The 13564-nt window shown below is 42.6% G+C and overlaps 1 pseudogene; it reads right to left on the bottom strand.

Moving 5' to 3' along the window:
• Positions 1 to 12317: 12317 nt before the first annotated feature.
• Positions 12318 to 13357, bottom strand: LOC122453099 (annotated as a pseudogene).
• Positions 13358 to 13564: the final 207 nt, after the last annotated feature.

Here is a 13564-nt window from a genome sequence, read left to right as displayed (position 1 = left end):
GATCAGGGGCTTGCACCCTAGAAATTGTGTTTCTTAATGTTTCTTTGTATTTTTCTAGAGGTATTTAGTAAAATTTTTGTAATATTTCAGCCAGTATCAGCTCTACCAGGAGAAACCAAAGAAATTTAATGAAATGTCAGAATAGCCCTTGCAGTCAATGGGATAACAACACATAGTAAAGTCAGGGGACCCCAAGGGGAAGGGAAAGTCCCAGAGGAGAGGCTGGTACTCAGGACCCAAGCAGCTCTCTGCCCAGAGTTTCCTTCCAAGTCTAAATTCATGAGTTCAGGCTTTTCCAGTGTATCTTATTGGCCTGAAAGATTGGAAAACACTGATCTAAACAAACTTAAACAGATTGATTTTGTTTAACTATAACTCTCTGGACATCCTTAGTTTTCTAATGCACATTATGAGTCTTCAGGGAAAGCCAATGTCCAGCGGAGTTTCTCAAGGCATCTTGTCACAAAGTTGGATCTCCATGGTGCTCCAAGAACACCTTTGAGCTGTGTCCCCATGAAGGGTCATTATCAGTCCAACTGCTCATGTGATTGGCCTTTCCCTTCAGGTAGTTAACAAAGAGCCTAAATGAGTCCCTTTCCACGAAGAGTTCAGCCCGTAAATGTACGTTAAATGTGTTTTTACTATGTGTCAGAAACTGAGTGAAGTGATTAATGTGGGTTTTCTCATTTTCTCCTTGAAGCCCCACAGCACTGCTCTCAGGTGGGTGTTATTATTACCTCCACTTAACAGAGGAGACAGAGGCTGTGGGGAGGTTGGGTAACTAGAGGTCACTAGATAGTAACTGGCAGAGTGGAGATGACTGAACTCCCATACTTAAATATGGTGCTTCCCTCAAAGGAAAACTGCCCAGTAATTAAACACAGTCCACCATAGGAAAAGTTAAGACTGATTACCCTTCCCCAGAGTCATTTAGAACTTGTGTCCAGGAACCCTCTATGTGGATTATTCTTTGACCTTCTCAAGGGTAGAGACTTTTGCATTATCAGTTGCTGACACAAAGCAAGGGCCCACAGATATTTCTTCCTTTCTTTTTTTTTTTTTTTAATTGATGTGTAGTTGGTATACTGCAGCTATTTCTTGGATGAGTGAATGAAATGATGAAGAGATGACTTTACAACAGATTTTGATGATCTGTTATTTCCTAATTGAAAGTTGACCAAATTCTTTCATCTAATCAATATATATTTGTTGAGCACCTATGATATGCCAAGGACTCATTAGTCACCAGAAAATTTGAGTTGCTTTTTCCCTTGCTGAAGCTGATATGTGAGAGCTATGTGAGGAGTATGCCCTTCTCAAACTATACGTGGACAAATGAGATAGACACCCCTTTCTTTTCTTTTTTTTAATTGGAGGATAATTGCTTTACAGCATTCTGTTGGCCTTCTGCCATATATCAACATGAATCAGCCATGGGTATACATATGCACCCTCCCTCCTGAAACCTCCTCCCATCTCCCATCCCTTCCTACCCCTCTAGGTTGTAACAGAGCATTGGGTTAAGCTCCCTGAGACATCCCTTTCTTGTATGAATTCCTCAGTATTATAAATCATATTGGTTGCTTGGGGAGGTGGGTTCTGTGCTAGTGGTTAAGAGTTGGAAGGATAATGCCTCAAAAGTAAGAGTTACATGGACCATTAACACTCACAGGCTGGGAAACACAGAAGGTATTTAACAAATGCTTATTGGAGAAATGCATGCAGACATTCAGGATTGACTCCTGTTCTGGGCTCCAAAGCCAGAGAGGGAATGATCACCTTTAAGTAGCTTATCAAGGTCACTACCTGCTAGATAACCTTCCTTGGGGCCCATGGTGTGGCCATCTTGTGCTCTTTAGAGGGCATTGATCGAAATGTGAAAAGTTAACATGAGAACCTACCCATGCCAAGAAATTCTACTTGGGCCTTTCCCATGAGGGATGAATGAATTGTCATTCAGTCTCCAAGTCATTTCTGATTCTATGCCCCCATGGACTGCAGCACGCCAGGTTTCCTTGTCCTTTATTATCTCCCAGAGTTTGCTCAAACTCCATCCGTTGAGTCAATTATGCCATCCAACATCTCATCCCCTATTGCCCCCTTCTCCTGCATTCAATTTTTCCCAGCATCAGGATCTTTTCCAATGAGTTGGCTCCTCAGATGAGGTGGCCAAAGTATTGGACCTTCAGCTTCAGCATCATTCCTTCCAATGAATATTCAGGATTTATTTCCTTTAAGATTGATACATTTGATCTTCTTACTGTCCAAGGGACTCTTAAGAGTCTTCTCCAGCACCACAGTTTGAAAACATCAATTCTTAAGCACTTAGCCTTTTTTAATGGTCCAGCTCTCACATCCAACATGACTACCAGAAAAACCATAGCTTTGACTAGATAGACTTTTGTCGGCAAAACGATGTCTCTGCTTTTTAGTATGCTGTCTAGCTTTGTCATAGCTTTTCTTTCAAGAAGCAAGTGTCTTTTAATTGCTGCAGTCACTTTAATCATAGCTGCAGCCACTGTTCTGCAGTAATTTTGGAGCCCAATAAAATCAAATCTGTCACTGCTTCCACTTTTTCCCCATTCTATTTGCCATGAAGTGATGGGACTGGATGCCATGATCTTAGTTTTTTGAATGTTGGGTTTTAAGCCAGCTTTCTCAACTCTCTTCCTTAACCTCCATCAAGAATTCCTCTTCCCTTTCTGCCATTAGGGTGGTATCATCTGCATATCTGAGGTTGTTAATGCTTCTGGCAATCTTGATTCCAGCTTGTGATTCATCCAGCCTGACATTTCACATGAGGTACTCTGCATATAAGTTAAATAAGTAGGGTGACAATATACAACCTTGATGTACTCCTTTCCCAATTATGAACCAGTCTGTTGTTCCATGTCTGGTTCTAACTTTTGCTTCTTAACCTGCATATAGATTTCTCAGGATACAGGGTTCAAGTCCCATGTTTGCTGTTTATTAGCCATGTGACCTTGGATTAGTTATCTGACCTTTCTTAGTCTCAATTTGCTCAACCATAAAGTGGGAACAGTGTTTTTTTTTTAATATTATTCTTATTTAAGTTCTTCCAGATTGCAAAGAGAAACCCATAGGAGACCTCAGATGAGGTGGAGAAGTGTGTTGTTAGGAAGGACAGGGTGTCTCCAAGGCTGAGCTGGCAGCTACTTCATGGAGGCTAGGGAGGGTCCCATATTCATTAAGGAGGTGGCTGTAGCTTCAGTGACTTGTCAGCCAAAGGCCCCCACTGCTCCTTCTGGTACTTCTTGTTATCTCCCTATCATGCTTGCAGTCCTTACCTGAAGGGTCTGACAGAGCTAGTTTGTCGTTGTCCAGAATGGAGCATCCCCATGGGGCAATGTTTTTGCGCCAGGCCACCTCATGTCCAGAGCTCTCTTTGGCTCAGGAAGTGTTTCCTGGTCTTGCCAGCTGGAGACATCATCTCTGAGGAACAGCAGAGTCATCTGGAGAGAACAGCTGAAGGCCAGTTTGGCTTCCAGTGTGTATCAGTTTCCTAGAGCTACTCTAAGAAAGGAACACAAGCTGGGAGCCCTAAACAACAGGCATGTACTGTCTCACAGTTCTGGAGGCTACAAGTCGGAAGTCACAGTATCAGAGGGCCATCCTCCTTCTGAACCCTGGAGGGGAGAATCCTCCCTTGCTTCTTCCAGCCTCTGGTGTTTGCTGGCAATCTTCTGCACCCTTCAACTTGTAGAAGCATCTGTGCAGTCTCTGCCTGCACTGTCCCCTGTCTGTTTTTGCTGTGTCTCCATCTTCACATGGCCTTGTGCCCTCTGTGTGTGTCCAGTCATATCAGATGAAAGGCTCACCCTGCTCTGATAGGGCCCCATCTTAACTAATACATCTACAACAGCTTTATTTTCAAGTGAGGTCACATTCTGCGATACTAGGAGTCAGGGCTTCACTGTATCTTTTCAGGGGACACATTCACTCATAACAGAATTTCACAGACTGCCCAGAATCTACCCAGCAAGTTCGTGGTGAATGTTACACGAGATGATAACATAGAGTTTCTACCATGATGTCACATAAAATAAAAGTGTCCCCCCTAGTTCAGTGATTCTCAAACTCTATATCAGCAACAGCCCCTGGGGACAGGTTAGAAAAATATATTCTCAGGGTCCCCTCCAGACATGCCAAATCAGAAACCTGGGTGGGACCCAGAAATGTGTGTTCTAACAGGTCATGCAAGTGATTCTAACACAAGCCAAAGTTTGAGAAAAGTTTTTTTTTTTTTTTTTTAAGTTCAGTTCTCTGGCATGGGCAGAAGTATAGGCTGATAGAGAGAAGGTTGAGCCCACTCACAGCTTCCCAGGAAAGCTTTCTGAACAGCCCCAGGCCCAGTCCTGCCAGTCCTTAGAGGCCTGTTGCTATCCCACCTTGGCCACGGGGCAGCCCATCCCACCATAGTCTCACATGTTGACACCCTTACGTGTTGGGCCACATCTGATCTGTTATGATTATGCCTTTGTGGGAGTGTTCTCCACCTCACAGTCTGGGGGTAGTAGCTCTAAGGATAGGGGCACCCCCACCCTCCCACCTGGCATAATCATGCTCCTCTCTCTCTCCGCCCTCTGCAGAAAGAGTTGGCTGGTCTGAATGATCTGAAGGTAATGAATGGTCTCTTCTGAGACACAGAGAGATGAGATGACCCACCAGGTCACACAAAGGTGTGTGACAGAACCAGACCCAACACTAGCACTGCCAGCACCAACTCAAAAGTTCCTTCCACTGACGTGGCAAATTCCATCCCTGCCCTTGGGCTTGCTGGTCCTGTGACATCACTCAGGCAAATGCCTCAACCATCATACAGGTTCTGAACTAAGCAATCCCGTCACCTTTGGCAGATGACCAAGCAGAGGGAGACTGTGTTTTGGCACCAGAGTCCCTGGCAGGAAGGACCCAAGCTGTCTTTGTCTCTGCAGACATGTTCAGCTCTGAAGGGAGGCAGGTGAGTCCCTGAAAGGTCAACCCAACAGGGCTTTCCCATTGTTTCCCATTCCCTGCACCTCTGCCACATAGGGCAACCCGTGCCCTCCTGCTCCATTTCGGTTCTCCTGAGCAGAGAACTTTGAGGTTCAAATCTCCAGCCTTGGGATTCCTCTGTTTTGGCTAATGAGGCACAAAAAAACAGACGGGACAGCCATGAATCATAAACTTCTCCTTCCTCCCCTTCTTCAGGCTGCATCAAGCTAGAGGTGCAGGCAAGACCAAATGGTGGCAAGCTCAAGCAGAGAGCTGGGTCTGCAGTTGCTGCTGGTCCATTGCTCTGAGGCTGAGTCATCCTGGGGTGTCTGAAACCTTCACCATCCCCAGTTCTCACGGGGTCTCTGGTGGCCCCTGGCTCATGGCCTCAGTAATGTTGCTGCTTCCTGTGGTCAGAGGTCTCCTTCACGTGGCTTCTGATGCTTTTTTCTCTCCTCTGGTCTTGAGTGAGACTGCCACCTGGAAAGCCAAATGTCCAGCTTCTGGCTGGACAGGATGTCATCTTGTGGGCAGGTTTGGGCCTTCCTCTTTCCTCTCTCCCCACCCAGGAGAGGGCAGGCTCCCAGCCTAGGCAGAAGCAAAAACCCTCATCCATCCCTGGGCCAAGTCACTGTTCACCAGTTTCCCTGCTTCCTGGGAACTCCCCCTTCCCTTTCCCTCACAGTTCTGAGTCATCCTTCCTTCCAGGCAAGATACTCTGTTAAAAACACACATTATGTGTGTGTATGTATGCACATGAGCATGTTTTATTTCAGGAATGTGAAATAATTTTACCTTTAAATACTCCTTTTCTAACATTCTTCTTTTCCTAAACCTGAATTTTTTTTTAATAAATTAAAAAAGAATTATTTACTTTTGGTTGCTGCCTGCAGGCTTTGTCTAGTTGTAGGGAGTGGGGGCTACTCTTTGTTGCGATGCACAGGCTCTAGGCGTGCAGGCTTCAGTAGTTGCAGCACATGAGTTCAGTAGTTGCAGTACATGGACTTAGTTACTCTAAGGTATGTGGAATCTTTCTGGACCAGGAATCAAATCCATGTCCCCTTAATTGGCAGGCGGATTCTTATCTACCACCAGAGAAATCCTAGACGAATTTCTTCCCTGGACGATTCCTTCTCTCTAAAGAACTTCTTTTAACATTTCTTTAAGGCAGCTTTCCTAGCAACAGATTCAATTTTTGTTTGCCTTAGACAAAGTTTTTACTTCTCCTTCACCTTTGAAGAATAATTTCACAGGATAGAGAACTCTAAGTTGGTGTTTTTTCCTCTTAATACTTTAAGTATTTCACACCATTCACTTGCTTGCATGACTTCTGAGGAGAAGCTGGATATAATTCTTCTTGACTGCTCTATAGGTAAGGTGTTTTTTTCCTCTGACCTTTTTGGAAGATTTTTTATCTTTTCTTTTCTGTAATTTGAATATGATATGCTTAAGTGTAGTTTTTGTTGACATTTATCTTGCTTGGTATTCTCTGTACTTCCTGTATCTGTGGTTTGGTGTCTTTAACATTAATTTGAGGAAGTTCTCTGTCATTTCTTCAAATATTTATTTCCTCTTCTTTCTTCTCCTTCTGGTGATACTTTTAAAAATCAAAGATCTTTTTCCTTTAAACTTTCGCACTGATGAGGTTACTACATGTCCAACCTGGAAAAGATTGTTGGGATCATAAGTACCATGTCAGCCTCATCTGCCGATACACATAGCATAACCACTGGACCTTCGCCTGTAGGAATGTGTTTTGGACATCAGATGGGATGTGGTTAAACTGCTCTTCTAATCCAACTCCTGATCTTACAGGAAACCAACCCCCTTCCCAAATTTCAGTGCCCTCCCTGGCGTTATGTCTTTACACTTCTTCCTCTTACATTTGTGTCCACTCTGCTGGCCTATTTCTTCCCCATGTCAGTTCAGAAGCAAACTCAAGCTCTCTTTCTGTGGTTTGCACCAAAAAATCCACTAAAACCACTCTAGCTAATGGTGGAGATGCATATTGAGATGTTTAGCAGTGTACTGAGCCCTGAAGCATGTTAAAAAATAAGATGGACTGATGTGGCTAGAAGAATGAACAGATGAGTAGATGTGATAAGATGTTAGTTGGAAAATCTAGGTATATGGCTGGTTGCTTTCCTTTTTTTTTTTTTTGCTTTTCTGTATATTTGAAAATTTCCACAATAAAGTTTTTGGGGAAAGATTCATTATACCCAGCATTTTGTGATTTTTTTTTTTTTTTTTGTAACTTGAATGAAGAAGGAAGGGGTTGAAAGAAATGACGCGTGTGTGCACGTGCTAAGTTGCTTCGGTGGTATCCGAATCTTTACAACCCTATGGACCATAGCCCACCAGGCTCCTCGGTCCATGAGATTCCCCAGGCGGGAATACTGGAGTGGGTTGCCATTCCCTGCTTCAGGGAATCTTCTGGACCCAAGGATCAAACTCGAGTCTCCTATGCCTCCTGCCTTGCAGGTGGATTCTTTACTGCTGAGCCACCAACAGGCATTCAGCCTTCTGCAACTTGCTCATTCTGTCCCCTCACTCTCTTCAAAACTAACAGAATTCTGCCTCTCTTCCAAGCAGGGAAGTCCCATTCACCCCTTAAAGCCCTCTGGAACCTCACTCTCAAGCTATGTAGAGTCACTGAAGAAAGAATGCTTTGCCTGAAAGGCATCTGCAAACATCTCTGTCTCCTGTGAAGAATTCTCAAGCCCGCATCAGGCCACCTCAGCTCCGAAGTTAACTAGGGCCTCTGACTTCTCCTGAAGCTTACTTTTCTTCTCTCGATCATAGCAACCTGGAATTTACATTTTTGTCACTTTCATGGAACTGTCAGGCTTTGGAGAAAGTCTAAGACCCCATAGGAGCTGTAACTCCAACAATCCTCTTATTTCAGTGGAATCTATATTACCTTCCTGTGGCTGTTGTAACAAATTACCACAGACTCAGTGGCTTAAAACAACAGATACTTATTCTCTCACAGGTCTGGAGGCCTAAAGTTCAGAGTCCATTTCACCGAGTCAAAGTCAAGGTGTTGGCCAGGTCACTCTCCCTCTGGGAAGCCACAGGGGAGAATGTTTCCCTTGCTGCTTCCAGCCTCAGGTGACTGCTGGCTTACCGTGACTTGTGGCTTCATCGCTCTCATGTCAGCTTCTGTGGTCACACTGCCTTCTGTCTTCCATCTGTAGTCAAATCTCTGTTTGCCCTCCTCTTATAAGGATATTTGTGATTGTATTAATATTTAGGGCTGTCCTCATTAATACAGGATAATCTTCTCATTTCAAGTTCCTTAATCTAATAACATCTACAAATATCCTTTTTCCATAGAAGGTAGCATTCACAGATTCCAGGGATTAGAAAAAGGATGTCTTTGGCAGAGGTGTGGTGGTCACAAGACTATATACATTTTTTTTCATTCTGTTTAATTTGCTGCTCCGGGTCTTAGTTGCAGCATGTGAGATCTAATTCCCTGACCAGGCCTCCTGCGTTGGGAGGGAGGAATCTTAGCCACTGGACCACCAGCAAAGTCCCGTCACTATATATATTTAAATCCACTATCTTCTGACCTATAAGGCCAATATTATTATCCCAACTTTAAAGATGAGAAAACTGAGATTCAGGAGGTCATTATCAAGGATCACAGTTAGCAAAGAAGTAGAGCATTGCATTGAACTCAGTTTTGTGACCTTGAATTTAGCAGCCTTACCTGGTGCAGAATGAATCTGAGCCAAAAGCCACTAACAAAGAACAATTATTAACAAATACCATAGTCAGAGCTGTGTTTACACTTGTATGTTAACCACTGGTCTGTAGTGAAATCTCCTTCAAGCTTAACTTCTCCTCACTAAGAGGTGGAGTCCTGAAACTGCAAAATACTTGCACACAGGTCTTTCCTGGCTGTATTGTGCTTGACTTACTGGTCATTCTCTATGTGTATTAAAATATTTGGACATAAGAAATACAAAACTTAAATTCTTACTTATATGCATGTTTACCTTTCACTCAGACCCAGGTTTGGGGATGAGGAGGTGGAGTCCTAACCACTAGACTGCCAAGAAATACCCCACACCTTATTTTAGATCAATTATTCTGCATGTATAACCACAGACAAGCCACTTATAGCCCCTCCCTCTATCTGTAAGTATGGGTAGATTAGGTGGAGAAGCTTGGAATAGATGGTCTCCGAAGGTCCTTCCAACTCTATCATGCTTTGATCCAATTGTGAAACTACAAACAAGTTTGTCAGGTAATATCAATCTCTGCATATTGGTGTGTGCTCTTCATGTCCTATGGCCCGTTGCCAATCACATCATGTTTGTTTAGGGAAGCCCTGGCAGGCAGCACTCACAATGAAGCGTTCATCCATGTTTGTCCAGTTTTGAAAAAAAGGATCCCAATCCCCGAAAAAAAAAAACAGAAAAGCTACACCCAAACACTAATGCCTGTGATCAAGACAGAAACTTCAGCATGAGAAAAAAGCACAGCAAAACAAAAGTTTCCTGAAGAAATCTTTCTGAATTTTTTTTAAAAAATTTAAAAATTTTATTATTTAGTTTTGGCTATGCTGGGCCTTCATTACTGCATGGGCTTTTCTCTAGTTGCGGTGAGTGGGGGCTACTGTCTAGTTGGTGGCTTCTCTTGTTGCGGTGCATGGGCTTCAGTAGCTGTGGCTCCGGGGTACCAGAGACCAGGCTCAGTAGTTGTGATGCACAGGCTTAGTTGCTCTGCGGTGTGTGGGATCTTCCTGGATCAGGGATCAAACCCACGTCTGTTGCCCTGGCAGACGGATTCTTTGCCACTGAGCCACCAGGGAAGCCTTCTGAATTCTATATCATTTGGAAATAGTCCCCAAGCAATTTCTTATCTTAAAAAAAAAAAGCTATACCAAAATTATGTAAAAACTTTGCATAGAAGGAACCAGTACAATGTTTTATCCAGTGGCATTATATGATGGTGATTATTATATTTGATTGATTGGGTCTCTGGAAAACTCTATCCTGTGCAGAACATTGGGTGCTAATTGTAGTTGATTGAGATGGTGCTGTGTCCAGGATTGGCAAGAACCCCCCGGGGTTGGACTCTTGGGCTGCTTCCAGGCAGGGTGTGAACTGGTGTGATTTTCAGGACAGTAATTTGGTAGTATGTTTCAAAAGCCCTAAAAATGTGCTTCCCTTTCTGTTGTTCATAAAGAAATGGACAGATATTTGGCCAGGACTCCTCACCGCTACATCCTCAGTCTTCTGCTGGTGCAGGGAGGGAGGTGTGCTCTGGGAACACTCCACACAAGCCTTGGCTTTTGTACTGATTTTTGGTCCCAGATCCCTGCATGGACTCTTCCAGGCCTACTAAGCTGGGCTGGAGCTTTTGGGAGCCACAATGTTCATTTTGTACCTTTGCGCTAACACTTACCCCTATACTGACCACCTTCACCTTTGTCCTCAAGGCCCATCTTCTAATCTTGGTCCTAAAGGATTCACCACCTAAGAGCAGGAAGAAACAAGGAAAGACAAGCCCTAAAGAAAGAGAATATTCTTTCCTAAATTCTTGAGAAAAACTGACTAAAGATAGCCCACTCCTAGACCTTTCCAGGGCCTGTGACAATGACAGGTCCCAATAACAGGCAGTCCCACGTCCATTATGTTATCTCAACTTGAAAAAAGACCCCAAAAGCCTCTGCCCTTCATTTTCTTCCTGGAGTAGCATCCCTATCTTCTGAGAAGCCCATATGTGGGAGCTTTCATGTTCTTACAGAGCCTGTCCTCCTGGCTTGGCTGGTTGGTCCGGGAGTAGGTACCTGATGGGGAAGTGCAGATATACTTGACTCCCTGGGCCCTGTTTCCTCTGAGGCTCAGCAGTGTCCCTGCCCTTCCCATGGTTGGGTTACACACCCTTCTTTTTGATTACCTGAGATATACTCCAGTGTTCTTCCAGTTGACTCCCCTTTTGCTTAAAGTAATCTGAAATGCATTTCTAATACAGCAGCCTGGGGCCTAAAGAACAGAGGCCCCTAAAGTAGAGCCTAGATGGAGCAGCCCTCCATGGACACCAGAGGGTTACACCTGTCGTCACCCAGAGCCTTACCTCTTAGCACCATGTCCTGGTAGGATTTTTCTGGATTTGTGTCAGCCATTCCGCTCCTGCTCTTCCTTTCCAAGGGGCCTTGCAGGGGAAGCTTTGCATTCTTCCTGATGGTAGGAGAGTGTAGAACCTTAGCAAGTCCGTGTTCTAGGATTTTATCCTCAGGACATAATCGGAAATACACACACATATTTAACTATGAAAGTCTTAGGGTTGCATTGTTCATAACTGTAAAAAAAAAATTGGAAATAGTCTAAATGTCTAATAATGGTTAAAAGAATTATGGTCCATCCTTGTACTAGGATACTTTGCAGCTATTAAAAATGTTATCTTGAAGAACATACTCAATGACATGGAAAAGTGCTAATAATATAATATGTGAAAATCAAGATATAAAATTTAATATACTTTATAATCTCAATTATATCAAATACTACTATGGATTCATAGTCAAAGGCCAGAAAGAACCACACAAATGCTATTAACTGCTTTTTTTCTAGTCATGTATAAATTCTTCACTGTCTTTTCATGTATAGGCTTAAATATTTTTATTTTGTTCATGATATATCTTAGGTGTATCTATGTTGATAATGCAGTTCTGTTTTTAAAAAAAATATTTATTTATTTTTGGCTGTGCTGGGTCTTCGTTGCCATTCTCAGGCTTTTTCTAGTTGCAGTGAGCAGGGACTGCTCTCTATTGCAGTGCACAGGCTTCTCATTGCAGTGGCTTCTTCTTGTTTTGGGGCATATGGGCTCTAGGCACATGGGCTTCGGTAGCTGTGGCATATGGACCCCATGCTCCACGGCATGTGGGAGCTTCCTGGAGTAGGGATTAAACCCGTGTCCCCTGCATTGGTGGGCAGACGTTCAGCCACTAGACCACCAGGGAAGTCCTGGTAACACATTTCTGTAGGGTGAGTCAGGGTGTTATGTTTAAATTCTTTTTATAACATTTACCATAGCTTTAAGTTAATAAAAAAAAAACTTTCAGAATGGTTATGATGATGACAACTTCAAAACTGTACTGCAAATATAATTTTCTTTAAAAAAAAAAGTAAAGAACCAAAAAAAGAACCACACAAAAATAACTTTATATCTTCATTATGTTTTCTGTTTTCTGAATTGTCTATGGTGAGCATGTTTTACTTTTTAAATCTAGTATTAGGTTGGTGAAAAAGTAATTGTGGTTTCAAGCTGTGAATTTTAAATCATTGTAACTAGGCTCAAACACATCTTTAATCAAAATAGGGCCCACTACAATCAACACATTTTTGCCAACAAGAAATAATTTCATTTATTCCTATAGCATAACAATCCATGCTTCAGAATTCAGTGAACTTCTGGAAAGAATTTTCTGCCTCCTGCCAATTGTGGAAACATTTTCCTGCAAAAAAGTTGTCAAGATGCTTGACGAAGTGACAGTCAGTTGGTGAGAAGTCAGGAGAACATGGCAGATGAGGCAAAACTTTGTAGCCCAATTCATTCAACTTTTGAAGTGTTGGTTGTAAAAAAAAAAAAAAAAATGAAGTGTTGGTTGTGTAATGAGTGGTCAGGTGTCATGGTGAAGAATTGTGCCTATTCTGTTGACCAATGCCAGCTGCAGGCGTTGCAGTTTTCAGTGTATCTCATCAATTTGCTGAGCATACTTCTCAGATATAATGACTTTGCTGGGATTCAGAGAACTGTAGTGGATCAGATGGGCTGCAGACCACCAAACAGTGACCATGGCTGTTTTCTGAGGCAAGTCTGGCTTTGGGACTTCTTCTTTGTCCAACCACTGAGCCGGTCATCACTAGTTATCCTGTATAATCCACTTTTTGTCACACATCACAGTCTGATTGAGATATGGTTTGTTGTTGTTGCATTGAATAAGAGAGAAGATGACACTTCAAAATGACAATTTTTTTGTTATTTGAAATCAGCTCATGAGGCACCCACTTACTAGCTTCCTTACCTTTCTAACTTGCTTCAAATGCCAACCAACCGTAGAATGATTGATGTTGAGTTCTTTGGCAACTTCTCGAGTGGTTGTAAGAGGATCAGCTTCGATGATCCTCTCAGTTAGTCATTGGTACCTTCTGATGGTCAGCCACTGTTCATCTTCAAGGCTTTTGTCTCCTTTGCAAAACTTCTTGAACCACCACTGCACCGTACATTCATTGGCAGTTCCTGGGCCAAATGCGTTGTTGATCTTGCAAGTTGTCTATGCTGTTTAATGACCCATTTTGAACTCAAATAAGAAAATCACTCTAATTTGCTTTTTGTCTAACATCATTTCCCTAGTATAAAATAAATATAAAATACATAGCAAGTAATAAGTCAAAGCAAAAGACATAAAGTGAAAAATGCACATTAAAATGATGTGTAACATAACCATATTTATTTAAGAATGCATTCCAATATCAACAGCAAAGTTCAACAATGTAAAACCACAATTACTTTTGCACTAACCTAATATTATACTTTAGTATATTATTTTTCA

This window comes from Cervus canadensis, chromosome 14 (genome assembly GCF_019320065.1).
Source record: "Cervus canadensis isolate Bull #8, Minnesota chromosome 14, ASM1932006v1, whole genome shotgun sequence".
Classification (NCBI taxonomy): domain Eukaryota; kingdom Metazoa; phylum Chordata; class Mammalia; order Artiodactyla; family Cervidae; genus Cervus; species Cervus canadensis.
Note: the sequence above shows the minus strand (reverse complement) of the source record. Positions and strands in the feature narration are given on the sequence as shown.